The sequence below is a fragment of the Leiobunum rupestre genome, chromosome 11 (genome assembly GCF_980474605.1).
Source record: "Leiobunum rupestre chromosome 11, qqLeiRupe1.1.hap1, whole genome shotgun sequence".
NCBI lineage: Eukaryota > Metazoa > Arthropoda > Arachnida > Opiliones > Sclerosomatidae > Leiobunum > Leiobunum rupestre.
The window spans coordinates 3,977,998-3,995,043 of record NC_143394.1 but is presented as its reverse complement, the minus strand read 5'-3'; the positions used below and the strand labels follow the sequence as shown (position 1 = coordinate 3,995,043).

The window sequence follows — 17,046 nt, the reverse complement described above, 5'->3', positions numbered from 1 at the left end:
ATAGACTTATGGCGAACATCATCGATAATTTTCCCTCGGCCCAAGAGGGTGTAAGAAAACCTTAACTCCAGTTGGTTTCAATACCGTCGGACGACGTCATGTTAATTGAACCAATGAACTACCGAACCAATTTGATTGACTGTTAAGGGGAGGACCTTATTAACAATTTTGCATTGATTTATACTTATTAATATGTAAGTTGAAATAAATCCATTTATCGTACTCCCCAATAAATAAACTTTAACATTGCTTTATCATTCCAATTCCGCTATTCCAAAACCCTTAAAAACAGAAACTACTTTTAGAACTAAGTCCGGCTTTAAATATTTCACAAGCAGTAGATCCGCCGATTCTTGTGGAATTCTTCCGAGTCAATACGTCGAAACTTTCATCGAGTTACACACTTAAAGAAAAACTGCGCCTTCTATAGACAAAAAAAGAAGGAGATTTCTATTCGAAAAGACTTTCGAAAATATGAAAATTAAATTTGTCTTCCTTCGCCACAGAGGACTAGTTCGCGCAACCGGTTTTGGACAGGATATTTCTACCAGAGTTATTCAACTTTAAGGAGGTTGGATGGCGACGCTATAATAGCGGTAATTGAAACTCGTCGCTCATAATAACTCAGATCTTCTTGCCCAATCTGGGCGAAGGAAGGATATTTTATGATGATTTGTAGACAGCGTCCTCTACCGCGGATAATTGAAGCTCGTTAAAAAAATAAAAAAAAAGGTGGAGTCAATTATGTATGGCAATCTGAGGTAATATCCGAAAGCTTCAGTAATCGAACCTCCTGAACTTGAATAACCCTGTTTCAAGCCAAATGTGCTGGGGACGTTAGAAAAGCGTAGACAGAATCGATGAACTAGTGCGAACCAGGCTACGAACGAAACAAAGTTAATATTTTTGCCTAGTTGGGGAAAACTTTTGAAAAGGGCTCAAGTTTTCTTCTCACAGCGACAGAAACAAACCCAATTTAATTTCCAGACGTATTGAAAATGATAGAAGTTTTCTGGTAAAGAACCCCATACACTGGTAAGTTTTCCACCACTGCCCAAAAATAAAGGGGCATTAAACTTTGTCTGCTTGGGCGTATGGCAGCCTCTAAAGCGCCCACTAGCAAATATGTTTTCGCAACTTGGTTGGTCAAAATAGGCTGATACGCATTTGTGTAACGATATTGAAGATAAACCAAATAAATATCCAAAGTCTTACCAGATGGCGCCAGCTGCTTGAAACGATTAAATTTTAATAATTTAACTTATCTATTAATTTTTACCTGAATGTGAAAAATTAAAAGCGTTTGAAGTTTATTTTTATGTGGTGAAGTAAATTAGTAAGTATTTATTCTCTACGCGCTAAAAAAGGTTTAAATTGAACCCATCTAAGTGGAGGAGTGGTTAGCACTTTTAGCCTAAGACTCAACGGAGAAAAAACCGTTTTCCGAAAAACACTGAACGCTGGACGCTTTTTTATATTTGACCCTTGCCAATTTTCTGAAATGGCGTTTACCTCGCGAGTGTAAAGGCTTAACTAAAATGCCCACGTATACAAATAACTTGAAATAAAATTATTTGCAGTAAAACTTTCTTATTTGTTGTTTACGTAAATACTTTTGAGTTTTTACATACAGGGTTTTTAAAAGGTGTTGCAAACATTTTAAGGAGTTGCAGGGGGTGAGTTGAGAAGTATACCTGTTTTTTTTTTAACTTACCTACGATGAGTTAAAAGAGTGCCAGAGAGCTTCAAAGTGTAGCCTACTAGCCCCTGGAAGTAGGCTGCAACAAGTGTAAAACCATGCAACAGGGAAATGCGATTTCTGGGGTACGATGATTTTGCGATTGCGTGGGAATTGAGATAAATAACAAAAAAAACCAAGGAGTAAATAAGAAATGTGCAATGAGTTTAATTAAACTCAGAAGAACAAAGTAGGAAAATGTGTATTTTGTAAAAGTTCGAAATTTCTTCCGTCAACTCTTACACAAAGACGACAGCGTCGAAGAAGCAAATCGCATACATGTTGAAATACTACCGGTGTGTTCCGAATCTATTCGATAGCGGCTTGAATCCTTGCCACGAAATCAATGTCAGAATCTATTGGCGTAATGTATACCAGATACTTCATCCATCCCCACAAGAAAACGTCCAGCGGAGTTAGGTCGGGTGATCTCGAAGGCCTGTGAAGCCCGGAAATTGTCGGCTTATGTATAAACCATGTACGAGAGTTAAACTAGAAAATACTCTTTATTAATAATAATATATATATTTACCAAATATTACAAAGCATGGCAACTATTAATAGCTATCTCTAGAAGAGAGAATAGTAAAGATACGACTGGTTAGATCAGAGTCCGTAACCAAGAGAGTTAGTCCATTGTCCCGACGTCCCTTATATAGCGGGCCGTCGGATGACGCTACCGGTCTCCAACCTAATTGGCTGGAGAAGAAAGCCCGCCAAGAAATCTTTGCGGACTCACTGTGGTGCAATAGTAAGCGTCACCGGTAATTTTACCCCGCTCTTAACCCTTCGGGTCAGAGGTCGCCACTTTCGGAGAATTCCAAAGGTGGACGATGATAGCGAGGATGAGTCATCCCTACCTTCCCCAGCAGAGTTTTCCCAAAACAACGAGATAAACTCTCTGAAGTAAAGGGAAAGACTGTTAGGGACAAAGCCTACATTTGCGTCCGCAAATGTAGGCTTTACAGGCCATAAGACTGGACCTCCTCTTCCTATCTATCTATCTGCGTGGAAATTACTGGTTCAGTTCTTCCCAGACCAAGACATAGTGAGCAGGAGCCCCGTGGTGCTGCAACCACCTCCGTCGCTAGTGGTACGTCATCCAGAAAATTAGGCAAGACAGCTTGCTGGTTGTGGGTGTTCAATGGACCTTCCCTTCCGAAAGTAGTAGTCATTGAAAAGGACGCTTTTAGGAAACAAAACATCTTGTTATGAACGCTCCAAGAACCACCGTGTAAAGTCCACTCGCAATGGTAAATCCCCCAGATATAACGCTTGAACTCTGTCTGTGAAAAGGGTACTGAAGATTCTCGTGCATGACACGCCAAACGGACAAATTACCGGCTCCCATTTCGTGTCATACAGCACGTGTGCTTGTTGACGGGTGCTTGTTGAAAGCCTCTAGCACATCTTCTTCGAACTGAACATTGCGGGAAACCCGTGGTCGACCTACTTCGTTCCTGTTCTGTAAAACGAACAATGCGTTTGTAACGAACCAGTCGCGGAGAAGTTCAAGTAAAAATTTAAGTAACGTACCCAGAATGTAAATGTCTCACGCAATCGACGATGGACATAGTAAAAGTCCGTGAGACGGGGATGCGCCGGTTCGGGTACCTTTCCTGGTGGAGACGTTGTGCAGCCAAAGTATTGCCATCCGAAATAAATATCCACCAGTTCTTCCGAAGTTAACTCCATTGTTGCAATTTGAAAGTGATGATAAATTGTTGTCCATCACGACTTTAAATACTCTATAATTTTACTTTTTTACGCTGGTTACCTAGATTTGTTTACAAAGTCCTTTTTTACCTATCACACGAACCCAAACCATAATGTTCGCATTTCCCTGCTGCTTGGTTTTGCGCTCGTTGCAGCCTACTTCCAGGGTCTAGTAGGCATCACTTTGAAGCTCTCGGGCGCTCTTTTAACTCATCGTAGGAAAATGAAAAAAAAAAACAGGCATACTTCTGAACTCACCCCTACAACTCCTTAACATTTTGGCATAACCTTTTGAAACACCCTGTATAAACAACACGTTTATCATTGAGCAAGAAAAAAAAACTGATTTTACAGCCGTTGACTTCGTTGAGCAGCCGTTAACCAAAGTGACGTTGAAACTTGAAATTCTAAAAAGCGTACAGTAAGAAACCGGACTCAAAGATTTATTGAAAGTTTAGTTCATTTATTACCTTTTCGAATTGATTCGTCATTCTTACAAAAACGACTCCATCAAACCAATCACGTATTCAAGTACCTAAGAAGTAAGAATGTGTGGCGGCTGGGAGCAACAAACATAAGGAGAACGCAGCTAGCCTTTAAACACGCTAACGTGTACAAATTTCATTGGACGAACCTTTACGATAAACGCTTTACGGAAAGGGGGAAGACAATTTCCGAATTTTCCCCTTCCGACAAAAGCAAGAGATAATCCGTCTAACCAATGAATATTGTACACAAGAAAATGCAAGACTTTTGACGGGTTGCGTTCTCCTTGTGTGGGATGCTGTGTTTGTTGCTAATAGGTGGCAGTAACATTATACTCTGGTACCACCATAGCATACTTCGTGGCGAAAGCTCGCCTGCATTTCAGTCCCAAAACTTAAACGTAGATGGCGATCATCTGTATGAAAGAGTCTCAGAAAAAATTTACAACATACGAACTTGCACTACAAAGTATGCGAGGTTGGGGCTTAGTCTATAGAATCTCCTCAGTCACATATTGTTAGGTACTAAAAAGAATCTTAATTTCTCAATTTCATTTAATAAAGTGGTGTCATTTTAACATTTTCATTTCATTTGGTCATAAAATATGGCTGTTGCGCAAAAACTTGACCGACACGCTGTGAAAATTTTGTTTCTCCATTCTAACGAAACTAAAATATGTTTCCCAAATATGTTGACTGTGGTAATTTGTGCCCGTTCAGTGTTGACGTATGGCGGGAGTACTTACATGGGCGATCCTTAGTAATTAAATGGTGATCTCCAAAATATTCTAAAATATTATATTAAAAAATAATTATTTTTCACACGAAATATCGATTTTCAAAAAGATGATCTTTAGAATAATTAACTTGGTAATAATAATAATAATCAGCTAGGCCAAGACCTTGGGCAGCGGGATAGGCCCACGAGAGATAGCGACGTTTTTGCTACTATTCGAGGCGACGGGTTACATTGCGTAAAAGAGTGGTGGCAAGCCCTTTATTCCAGGCAAGCCAACATTCACTCTTACAGTTAACCAAACAAAATTTTATAGAAAGGGATAACCCTTTTAACTACTGGGGATATAACTCGCAAACTCAACCCGGAAGGAGTAGGTCAGTGTTTCCAGCTAGTGCCACAAGCTGGAAATGGAACTCGTCTCCTCCTGCTGCGAGGCGAAAAGGCATACCTCTGTAATGCGAGGTTAGGTGTTGAATAATCAGCTCTTCCCCTTAAGACTCCTGGCATATTTTTGGAGAATTGTACCAAATTAAATTCAAATGACGTAGTAGCCAATTTAACTAACGTTTTCAGTTAACATAGAGCCACCTATTAACCAACGGTAAAAATATTTTCATCTACTTTGAGGTGATAATCACCGATTTTGTTCAAACGCGGGAAACTTAAAAACCCAGCAAGGAAAAAGTTGCGACAGGCTTTCGTTTTGCCATGGCAACCGAAAACGTTTTTCCCGACATGATATTGAAGTTTGTCCATTGAAAATAGCATGGAAATCCGAAGAATTGTAAGCACCCCTCCCCGGTGAAACTTTTTAAAATATTGAAAAAATTTAAAAATTTCAAAAACGTTAAAAATACATTACAATTGATTTTAAAAGTTAAATATAATCAAGTTTAAATGCAATTTGGTCAATTTGATCAACATGAGTAAAAAATTACCAAATTGAATGGAAAAAATAGAAAAATGATAAAATAATTTGAAAAATATTTAAAATAGCAATATTTTTCAAAATTGATCAGAAATTAAAACTTTTGATCAAAAATTGCTAAATTTAATTTATTTGACCAAATCTTGACATCAATGTGATCAAAATGAGTTGAAGTAAATCAGAATGAGTTCAAATGTAAAATATAAGATAAAATTAATAAAAAGGCTAGCAATTATTCTAAACTTTTTGTAAATAAAATAATATTTTTAAAAAAATTATAAAATTTGAGAAAAATTGGTTTTTTGATTAAAATTGACCAAAACGGTTAAAATAGTTACAAATTATAAAAAATCTAAAATATTAGAGAAAATGAAGAAAATGATATATTGTCGAACAAACATCTAATTTTATTTTAAAACAATTTTAATTAAAAAATTCCCGATCAATTTCGATTATATTTTTATCAATTGGATCAAAATTTATAAACAATTTATACAATTTAAATAATTACTTAATATTGGGTAAGCATATTTTTGAATTTAATATCATAATAAACTTCAAAAATGATAAAATCGGCCAAATTTGACCAAATTTAAATTCTTAAAAATATAATCTAAATTGATCAGATTTAACCTATTATATCAATTTTTAAAAATAATTATTTTTCAAAACTTTTTCGATATTTGTCGTATAATTATATATGCTTTTCTATATTTTCAATAATATTTTTCTATTTTTATTATATTCCTTTTTAATCTATTATGATCTATTTTGATCAAATCTATAAGATCCGGTTTAAATTTTATCAAATTTTAGAAAAACTAAAAAGGTTTAAAATAAAATTTGATAATTTTTTATTGTTATAGCTGTTTTTATCCATTCCTTTTCTATTTTCTCATTATATAACATTTTGAATGAATTTTACCCTTTTTAAAATTTATCAAAGTTCATTATAATTTGATCAAATATATTAAATTCATAAATATTTTTACCCAATATTTAGCCAATTACAGGCATTTTTATTCATTTTCTCTTATATTTTTCATTTTAACTCATTTTGATCAAGTTTTGATCATATTAAATTCATCCATTTTTACCCGATTTAAATAAATAATCAAGTTTAATCTACTTTTATCAAATTTATTAAATTTTGAAAATTATTTTGAATAATATTGCTGTTTTACCAGGGTTGGCATATAACCAGCCATACCGGTTATAGCCACCTGGTTAAAACCGGTTATAGCCACTTGAAAAAATCCGGATTTTTTTGGCTTTTTAAAAAAAAATTACAATATAAATATTTTAGGAAATTAATAGTTTTTATTTAGAAATGTAGTTTTGTTTCATATTTAGAAACCAGTTTACTTTGGCCAGTTTTTCGGTCGGTTTAAAGTTCGAAAGTTCGCTGCCTCGCTTCTGTCGGTGCGTCATACACAAAAACTGGGGGGAATTTCCTTAGGAAATCAAAAGAATTCAGTTATTTTATATAGTTATTTCGCTTTATTTGTTTAGTTTCTTATTTACGACAATAACTGCAGACAATTTCTACTTAAATAAGTAAAAGGTACTGGTTATTTTTTAGACGGTTATAACCGATAAAAACCGGTTATAGCCAATTAAAACCACTGGTCTGGATTTTTTCAAAAAAAGCCGGCTTTTTTCCAACCCTGTGTTTTACATAAAATTTTAATTTTTCACATTATTGCCCATATTATCATTTTTCTATTTTTTTCCATTTTGATTCAATTTGGTAATTTTTTACTCATTTTGATCAAAATGACAGAATTGCATTTCAACTTGATGAAATTTAATTTTTTAAATCAATTTTAATGTATTTTTAACGTTTTTGAAATTTTCAAAGTTTTTCATTTTTTAAAACGTTTCAATAGTCTTAGTCGATAATTCAAAATAACGGTCAAAAACGCCGCCGATCAGTTTAGTCAAATATTTTCGGCGGCGTAATCGTCGGCCATTTTCGGTATGGAGATACAGGCCGGAAGGCAGGCAAGGCTGCCAGATTTCGATAGACCGAAAACGGCCAATTCTCTCAAATGTTTTCGTCCTGTTGTCAAAAACGTTTTCGGTTGCCATGGCAAAATGAAAGCCCGTTGCAACTTTTCCCTCGCAGGTTTTTCAAGTTACATGGAGGTGTACATTACACTCGAGTTTAAACCCAAAAAAAATAAGACCGACTACTTTTCTAATCCCCCCTCAGCGTGACGGGGTTAGGGCCTCATGGCCCTCAACGTGTCCGTCGATAGTCTCGACATATTCATCCTCCCTGAGTATAAATAAATACATTCTCGGTAAAATATTACGTAACCAATCAGAACCTCGGGAAAATTTACGTCATATTTGGTGACGTCAATCTTTCAATTTTCATATAAATCTCAGAATCTACAATGGCGTCTGATATGAAATCTAGCAAGTGGAAATCAGTCAATAACGAATGGTTAATTGAGTTGGTGAGAAACCGACCAGTATTATATGATACGAGCCATCAAGCTAATAAATACAGGACAACAAAAGCCAGTGGCGTAGCCAGGATTTTGTTTCGGGGGGGGGGGGGGCACGCCATTGAAAAAAAGTAAAAAAATAAAAATATTTGTACGTACGACCATACGTTTCGGGGGGGGGCATGTGCCCCCTGTGCCCCCCTGGCTACGCCACTGATAAAGGCAAATAACTGGGATAAAGTAGGGGAAGAGCTCCAAGTCTCAGGTAAAAGTGTTAGGCCTTGTCCTTTATTATTATTGCAAATAATTAGATTAGCTCGTATCAAATCATTCCTCCACACGGGAGCCATTTTCTTTTGCGCCTTTTAAACAATCGGCCGGAAAGTTACTAATGAAAACTTAAGATCGTCACTAACACCGAAAACCAAATATTTTCGTCACGAAAATCGTAAAATTTCGGCCGAAAAATATGTCCAGTGAAAATCAAGCTGAAGGCTGGTTCACACGGGCAGTGTTTTCCTGATTTTCTCTATTTTCTCGTTTTACCACCTTTTCCCGTTGTTCTAGCCATGGATTAACAATAACTCACAGGGATAGTTCTCTTACATAGAACTATCATTGCCAGCCATAAACACGTTTGCTACAAACTCTTCCCCCCTTAGTCCTTACCGCCCCCAAAACGATTCAAATCCGGAAATAGTAACGCCATCTCGTGTCTGAAATCGACACTATGGTTTTTAAAAATGGCGATTGTCAGTAAAATTGGTCCGCAGATTATTTTATTTGGAATTTAATAGGATTTGTCATGGTTTAAGCCGTAACTTTTTTTTATATCGCATAGGTAAAAGCAATTAGCTTTACATTAATAAAAATTCAACAGTTATTGGATTCTATTATTATTATTATAAAAAAAAAGTTTTACCCGATGAAAAACAGAAACGCGATGCAAAAAATTAATTAGATTTCGCGGCGCCAAAAAAACTGCCCGTCTGATTCAAACGCCATCAGTCCTAGCGGGTGAAATCAGAACTAGGCCTAAGCGGAAACGATTCAATTCGTCTTTTCAGTTTACATAGAGCCAAGTAGTGGCAAATGCAAGAAGCTCATAAACTGCTGGATTTTCGTCTGCTAGGCAGACGCTTTATTGAAAAGGCTAATTGAATCGTTTCCGCTTAGGCCTAGTTCTGATTTCACCCGCTAGGACCGATGGCGATTGAATCAAACTTATTTTCGAAGAGAAGTATCCCTGTGAGTTATTGTTAATCCATGTTCTGTCGCACGGGAAAACGACTGTACACACGGAAAATATTTAACGGATTTTTCCGCCGTCAGCGCTGCCGGTAAACGAGAAAACGGAGAAAAAAATGTTGAAATATCTCTAATTTATTTTCCCGGTTTATGAAGCTCTATGAGTTCGGCTAATCAGTGAGCGTTTCGCTGTCACGTGATATAAGGAGAGATTTTGAAAGTCTTTAAAAGTAGGCTTAAGAATTTTTGCGTCTACCACGCGACGGCATGACGCTCGCTGACGGGTCGAGCCCAACGCCCCCTTAAAAAAATGTTATCTGTTTTTTCGTTCCCCGGCGCCAGAACCACGGGGAAAGGTGGTAAAACTAGAAAATATAGAAAACCAGGAAAACACTGCCCGTGTGAACCAGGAGTCGTGGGATTTTCGTCCGCTAACGCTAAGCAGATGAAAATATTTCTAACATTGGCTCTATGTTAACTGACGCTGAAAACGTTAGTCCAAGTTACGTGGAGGTGTACATTATACTCGAGTTTGACCAAAATCGGGTCGTCTCCTTGTTAGTGAACTTCTAACTTCTACTATGTTAATTGAAAAGGCTAATTACCTTATTATTCGCTTTGATTTCATGCAAACGCGTGTAGGTCATAAACCTCAAAATTAGTACTTCCAGAAACCATATACGTGTGATATGTTTTACTAACTTCTCATTATTTTGTCAAAAAAGTAAGATATATTTTTACTTTTTTAACTATCAGTAAGTCTTGTTTCAAATGTAAATAAGCTAGGAGGATTTCTTAGAGTTACGTAAGTAACTGGGGTGCCAATCTTTTCTTCCACAATTGCACTCGGCCAGCTTGTTTTATTGATCTACGCATTAGCAAGGTGTAGAAATAGCGATGCTGTCACCGTCTAGAGCCAGAAACCGAAATTAATACGAGTACTAATCAAGTACTATTCGGAATTAACATATTCATAAAGACTAAAATAAATAGCAAATTAATTATAATATAAAAGTAAAGAAATTTAAAGTGGTAAAAATAGGATATTGTCAACTATAAATTTTTCGTTTCACAAACAGCCCGAAAGAGGGGGCTTAAATCTGAGGCGGGTTTGGCTATAATGGAAACTTATTTCCCGCTCTGATCTTTGAATTTATGTGGTATTTGAAAAGCTTAAAAACAATGTTACTCGTAATAAACTTATCCCACCTTGCATCGCCATCAGCCAAACAGTGCTGGACTCGGAGATCCTGGGCCCCTAGGCAGATAAGGAGTCTTAGAACATAGTAAATTTTGGTAATTGTAAAACAAAATCTTCAACGCAGTTCAACCTAGAAATTTTTAAAATTTTAATTAAGATTGATTTTATAGGTTCATGCCTTCGTTAACGGTACTTAAGGTCACTGGAGGGTCCCTTGAACTCCCTTCTAAGGATGGGCCCCTAGGCCTAGGCCAAGGTGTGCCTAGGCGGAAATACGGTCCTGCAGCCAAAGCGCGTGGGATCTCTACTACAGGGGTTCCAAATAGGCTTGGACGTAAGAATATTTTTTTACTAATCAACCTGACTAATGAGCCTCCTATCTTAATTTATTTTAGTAGTCACTGACTAGTGGTGTTAAAAGGGGGGTATAAAACAATAAGGACCGTCAACATTTTGCTTCACCCGTCAGAATTAAAATAGGAGTTTATTCTCACTGGACTTTGGCCGATCACATTATTTTTTTTAATTAAATGTAATTGATGAATGATGAATTTATGATACGCCATATTCGCCATTATTTATGAATATTCAGGTAAATTTTTCACTAGTCAAATTGGCTAGTGAGCCCCCAGATTTCTATTAATTTTAGTAGTCGGAGCATTTATTTTATTAGTCAAATGCCGTGACTAGCGCCTTATGTCCAACCCTGGGTGATCTTTAGTAAATGGGGATCTCAAAAATATACTGAAGTCTACTATAAACAAGACGATCTAGACCTTTAGGCAGCGGGATAGTCTTATTTTGGATCTTCTCATTGACGGTTTAATTTCACTTGTAAGAGATATATTGTAGCCTTTTTACGTATCGGGTCTCGGGAGTTTCCATTAACGATGAAGGAGCCAAATCAGGGAATTTCGTATAAGTTATTAGCCACGGTGCTCGATCAACTTTCGCTATTGGAGTTGGCGAGTTAACTTTAGGATATTACAATTAAATATGGTCAGTTTGAAGTCTAGGGGATTAAATCAAATTAGTTTAATAGAGAATAGTGAAGATTCGGATTGAGGTTTGCCATGATAATGTTTAATAAACCATTAATCATAGATAAAGTAAAACAATTAATAATATATGAACTTAAATTAGAAACTGTTATAAAATCTTACCCACACAAGTGGGGGGCATGCAGTAGCTGCGCAGCTTTACAGGGAACTTAATAATATTGACAGCATTAGTCTTATACAAGAAAGAAACATTACGTCAGTCCTGGTGGCGCTGACCAGGACGGCGTCTTGTGTTGCAACGAAGAACGGTGTGATGACGGTGGTGCGAGGAATGGATACGGGGCCACTTTGACTCCGGTCACGAAGACGTTTCTATTCGTGGGCTAGCTTCACGGCAGGCACTCCGCGCCGTCGGGGCAAGAGCCCTAGTCAGACATGGCGCGGGGACCACGTTGTCTTAGCACCCGTCTTCATTTATTTTTTAAAGTGTCTCCTTTGTCGCACTTGTAAAAACGTCTCTTCAAAATCGTTTTAGTCTAGTTTAAAAATGAAAGGGGTCACGTGGTCTCATGGAATTACATCCTTTTTGGACCAATCAAGACCCGTGCCCCGAGGAATCCCGAGATGAGTCCCTACCAATTAAGTTACTTCTGGGATCGTCACCAAGGTGCGGCATCTTCAAAAGGATGAATCACCACCACCCGCACTTCGCGCAACCTTACACTTTCAAAGTTGGTTTGACCAAAGATTCCAGCTGACCACCATAAAATGGAACACTTCCCACCCATTCCGGCTGACCACCATAAAATAAAACACTTTTCACAAATTTCGGGTGAGCATAAATTCAAAAATAATAATACTACAAGATGGGTAACGCGTACACAAATAAATATAAGAAATAAACAAAGTCTGCAAACCTCAATTCTTTCTTTGTCAATTCGACCGGGGTTATAAAACTAAAAGGGGCTTCTTCGGCAGCCCACACAGAAGGAGAATGAGTTGGCTAATTGGGCAACGAAACAAAGATGAAAGGAAGGAAGGCTCGGTGGAAATGGAGGAGATCTGGCCAGTTACAACCCCCATTCCCTTTTCTGGGTATCAAGCACCATCTTTGTGTACTTGTAAAACAAGAGTTATAGACGAGGGGTTCAAAACTCGGACGCCGAGCGCACGAGCGCCCCCTACACAGAAAAAAAGGTGTTTAGGTTTTTAACATCTAAACATGTTTGAAAGCTAAACATGGGTAAGAGTTGGTGTTGTTTCCTTAAACACATCTGTTTAAATAAAACGAGTTTCTCAAAAGAGAGGGGGATGTCTATCCGGTGATTGAGAATTTCATTCTCAATCACCGGATAGACACAAAGAGCTTGGCTCCAGCCGTTCACCCGCGCCTATCCCGTTCCTCCCCCACCCGCGCCCCCATCTCAATCACCAGAATTTCTATTCACCAGAATTTCTAATCACCAGATTCTCCCGTTCACGGGTTGCTTTCCCCCAACCCCCATTCACTGGATACTTTATCTCTCGTTCACCAGCTCCTTTCCCCCATTGCTTTCACCCCTTCTAATCACCAGTTGCTTTCCCCCAACCCCCATTCACTGGATACTTTATCTCTCGTTCACCAGCTCCTTTCCCCCATTGCTTTCACCCCTTCTAATCACCAGTTGCTTTCCCCCATCTCTAGGCAATAAAAACAACCATAATTGTTATCTCTCATACTATCGATCCCAATCGCTAGAAATTGGCTTTTTTTCCCCATTCGCTATAAATCGCAGCAGTTTGCCAGAATTAGTTTTATCTCTCCGAAATAATTAATGTACCCAAAATTGGACCGCCAGTTTATTATTCTTTTTAGGGGAATCTCTATGGGAGTTTAACATTACAATAAAGCTAAAAGGTCCAGTTTGGGGTACATTTGGTCCGAAATGGGGTACATAGGGCCGAAAATGGTGACTTTGGTCGTTTTTGGGGTACATTTGGTCCATTTTGGTCCATTTTTGGGTACATCCCTGCTTTCCCCCCATCCCCATTCTCCAAAATTAGTTTTCCTCGCGCAGATATTTGGAGATTAGATTTTTACCCGTTTGCTTATCGCTTTCGAACCCCTTAATTTCTAATCTCTAGGCAATAAAAACAAGTTATTTACATTTAATTTTTTATTTTAGAACTTTGTTTTACATGTTAGTAGGTACTATCAGATATTCCATTAGATGGTTATCTTGTACATTACACAATTAAAACAAATTAAAGTAGTTAAGTTTACAGGCATTTAAATGGGGTGAAACGATCTCCTGCAACTTAATTTAATTAAAAGTTCTAACTCACGTATTTGTAGTGTTTAGCAACAGTATCGTCTGACATCCGAGGGACAGTTACAAACGTCTTCTTCTGGTACAGGTGAGATGCTTTTGTCAGAGACCGTAGTTGCTTTTGGCGTCGGGGGAATGTCCCATTCTAGCGAAAGGTACTTTTTTTCCGATGGTGAATTATCCCTAGCCGGACAGTTTGGAAAGAATCTAGCATGTTCAAGTTCTGGTACGTCTCCTGATTTCCATCCTTCTAATACGCCATGGCATTTGTAACATCGTACTTCATCGCCCCGCTGAATATAGTAGAATCCAGCCTTCGCTAGTTGCTCCTTAGTGACGTGCGGATTTTTCCAGTGACGAAACGTTTCAAGTCGATACACTTCAATGTCCATAGCTGATCTAGACCAAATACGTTCTATAGTTTCAAATGATACATTCTCTAAGCCTACATTTACCCCTAAGTCTACTAAACCTAATTTTATCAATATGGTTAAATTTCTACGCTAAAATTATCAATATAAATGCTTTTTTCAATATGCAAATTGTTTTAAATATGTCTAAAAATATAGTCTATTACCAAGAAAAAATAGTTACTTACTTTATGGGTAGAAATCCTTTGTCAAGCTGTAGAAAAGACTGAGCGAACCGTCAGCAGGTCTTTACTCGTCAATGTGCCGTAGAGAAATGACGCACGGAAGATTAATTTATTCCTATCTTGTTGAGAATAATTCATCACGTGATCTAAACTTCAAATAACCCTCAAATTCTATTGGCTGTCTCTCTCTGACAGTTTAAACTGCCTCTAATGATTGACGGCACATATTAACCCACTTGAGTATTTGGAAAAAACCCTTTGCTACTCAAGGAGAGTTTTGGAAATACCACGTTGACGATATCAAAATCGAGCTCTCACTTGAAAATGTTTACGGAAAACAATCCTCTTGGAAAATTGAGTTACGTAGAAGATTGCTAAAAAATGGCTATGTGTTAAGTTTTTTTCAATAATGAGTCTTATTTTTTACATTTTAAAGTATTTATTAAGAGTGAAAAATCCTATGACTACACTGACGGCATATCTTAAGTACCGGTGGAAAAATCCAGTGCTCAAAGTTCAGTTATCTTATTAAACGTGCGCGTGCACAGAAAAATGAACGAGTCACGTGATAGTAACTTAATTTCTACGCTAATCTTACCCCTACTAGACCTAATTTCTGTCTAATACATTTCCAATATATATATATAAAAGAATGCCTAAAAATTTCATTTTAAATATAATAAAATAGCCTAGCTGATTATTATTATTATAACTTACTTTTCAGCGTGACCTTCAATGACTATTCCCAATGCTAAGACTCTTTATTGAGATAACTAAGAATTGATTCCCATGACTACCCTGACGGCATATCTTAAGTACCAGTGGAAAAAAAAATCCATTGCTCAAAGTTCAGTTATCTTATTAATCGGGTGCGCGCGCACAGAAAATGAAAGTCACGTGAGAATCGGTACGTCACTGAAAATAGTGGAAGTGTCATCACTAGAGTTCTTTTATCAATATATTTAATTAAGGATTATTTCAAAGTTTAGATGGCGCCATGGTTCTCAAAGCAGTGATATTAAAAGATCTCAACGGGTGGAATTGGAGAAACGCTAAAAATATTATCGACATATTCATTCTCCCTAAGTATAAATAAATAAATAAATAAATAAATACATTCTTGGCATAGTAGTAGGATTTTAAGAAAAAAATTAAATACGGAAAATCAATTATTTTATTTTAAAGGTTTTGTGATTTCTCACCAAACAATTTCAACATCTTCAATGTAGGCTATCACATCAGGGGCATCTCAAAAATCTTTTTCCTCTGATCTCCTAGTTTCTGCCTCTGTCTTTAGTATTTATAAATATTTTCCTATCCATAAACCATTTCCTAACTGGTGGACATTGATAACACTAAAAGTTTACTTATAATAATATGCTGAAATACATTTTCCAATACGTAAAAAATTAAAGCTAGACCTAAAAACCTGTAAAGTGTAAATAGTTAAGACTAAATTTCTAAGCCTAGCCCATGAAAGTACATTTTCCGTAAATCATATCCTAACATGAATGCATTTGTTTTTTTTTTTAAAAATATGCTAATTAATTTCGTAAACAAGCATAAATTTTAGTTCGCCCTTCCTCCAAAATATCTAATAGAGCTAGTACATTCTCGATAAATATACATGTTCTTGGGGAATAAGAGACGTTTTTTATCAAAGTAAGCCAAGTTTAAAGCTTATTGTCATTGGTTCCATAACAAAAACCACATTCGGATCAAAATAAATTTATTTATTTTATTTTTATACAGATTTTTTTTCATTTTTTTTTGCCTTAATTTCAATTTTGGGAGTCGGTACCCGTTTCACCGAAGATGAAGATGCTTCGTTTTATTCAGCGTTGGGTAAATCGCCGTGTAAAAAAACATCTAGCATTGCATTAACTTTTTCCTCGTCCTCGTCCGAGACCCCTACAATACGTCTCTCGATCTATAAAGTAAAGAAATCAAAATAATAAGCTAAAAGATAATCCATACCTTCTATTCACTAGTTCAATTTATCACTGTCTCATATATCCACTATCGTACATACATACATTCATACACTAACTTACTAACGCTTTAGTCTCCGCAAGTTTTTATGTTGTATAATCAAAGTTTTGAATCGAATAATAATAATAATAATAATAATTAGATCAAAACAAATTTCAAGCTTACGTTAATGTATTCCCTTGAGTGAGGGCCCAATCTTTGAAAAATCTTCTCAATGACGACATGGGTAGCTAGATGGACGTCGATGTAACCTTCGTCCTCTTGCAGGTTCAATTCACGTAAATACCAGTTTTTATATTTTCTTAACATTATTTCTAACGTTCTAAACGAAAATTGTTTTTCGTTTGGCATATCAGGCTTAAAAGAAAACCTAAGAACTGCTTTAGTTACACGCATATCCACGTTATTTTCCATAGCTAATATTTAGCCCTTAAACTTGCTCGTAATTACGAAGAATGTAAAAATGTAGAATGCTCGCTCCTATATTTATGCCAAATCAGAAATCACTTGAAATAATAACTTCATTTGGTACTTAAAAAACGGTGAGAGGTGGGAGGAGGGGTTTGGTAATTTATAAATTTTTATAATCAAATGTACCATAGCAAAAGTATATAAATAATACAAGAAGTGCACTAATT

At 36.6% G+C, this 17,046-nt stretch overlaps 1 long non-coding RNA gene across 6 annotated transcripts; it reads right to left on the bottom strand.

Moving 5' to 3' along the window:
- Positions 1-2,245: 2,245 nt before the first annotated feature.
- Positions 2,246-15,184, bottom strand: LOC149921154 (uncharacterized). 6 transcript variants are annotated; one of them, XR_016477229.1, is made up of 8 exons: positions 15,134-15,171; positions 10,520-10,641; positions 3,925-4,727; positions 3,807-3,861; positions 3,545-3,742; positions 3,275-3,486; positions 3,080-3,203; positions 2,246-3,024 (listed from the first exon to the last, which is right to left on the bottom strand). It is a non-coding gene; the product is annotated as an uncharacterized LOC149921154 (long non-coding RNA). The 6 variants fall into 6 exon arrangements; XR_016477230.1 differs by having other exon boundaries at positions 3,545-3,861; positions 3,925-3,989; positions 4,686-4,727; XR_016477232.1 differs by having other exon boundaries at positions 3,545-3,861; positions 10,520-10,568; positions 15,134-15,184.
- Positions 15,185-17,046: the final 1,862 nt, after the last annotated feature.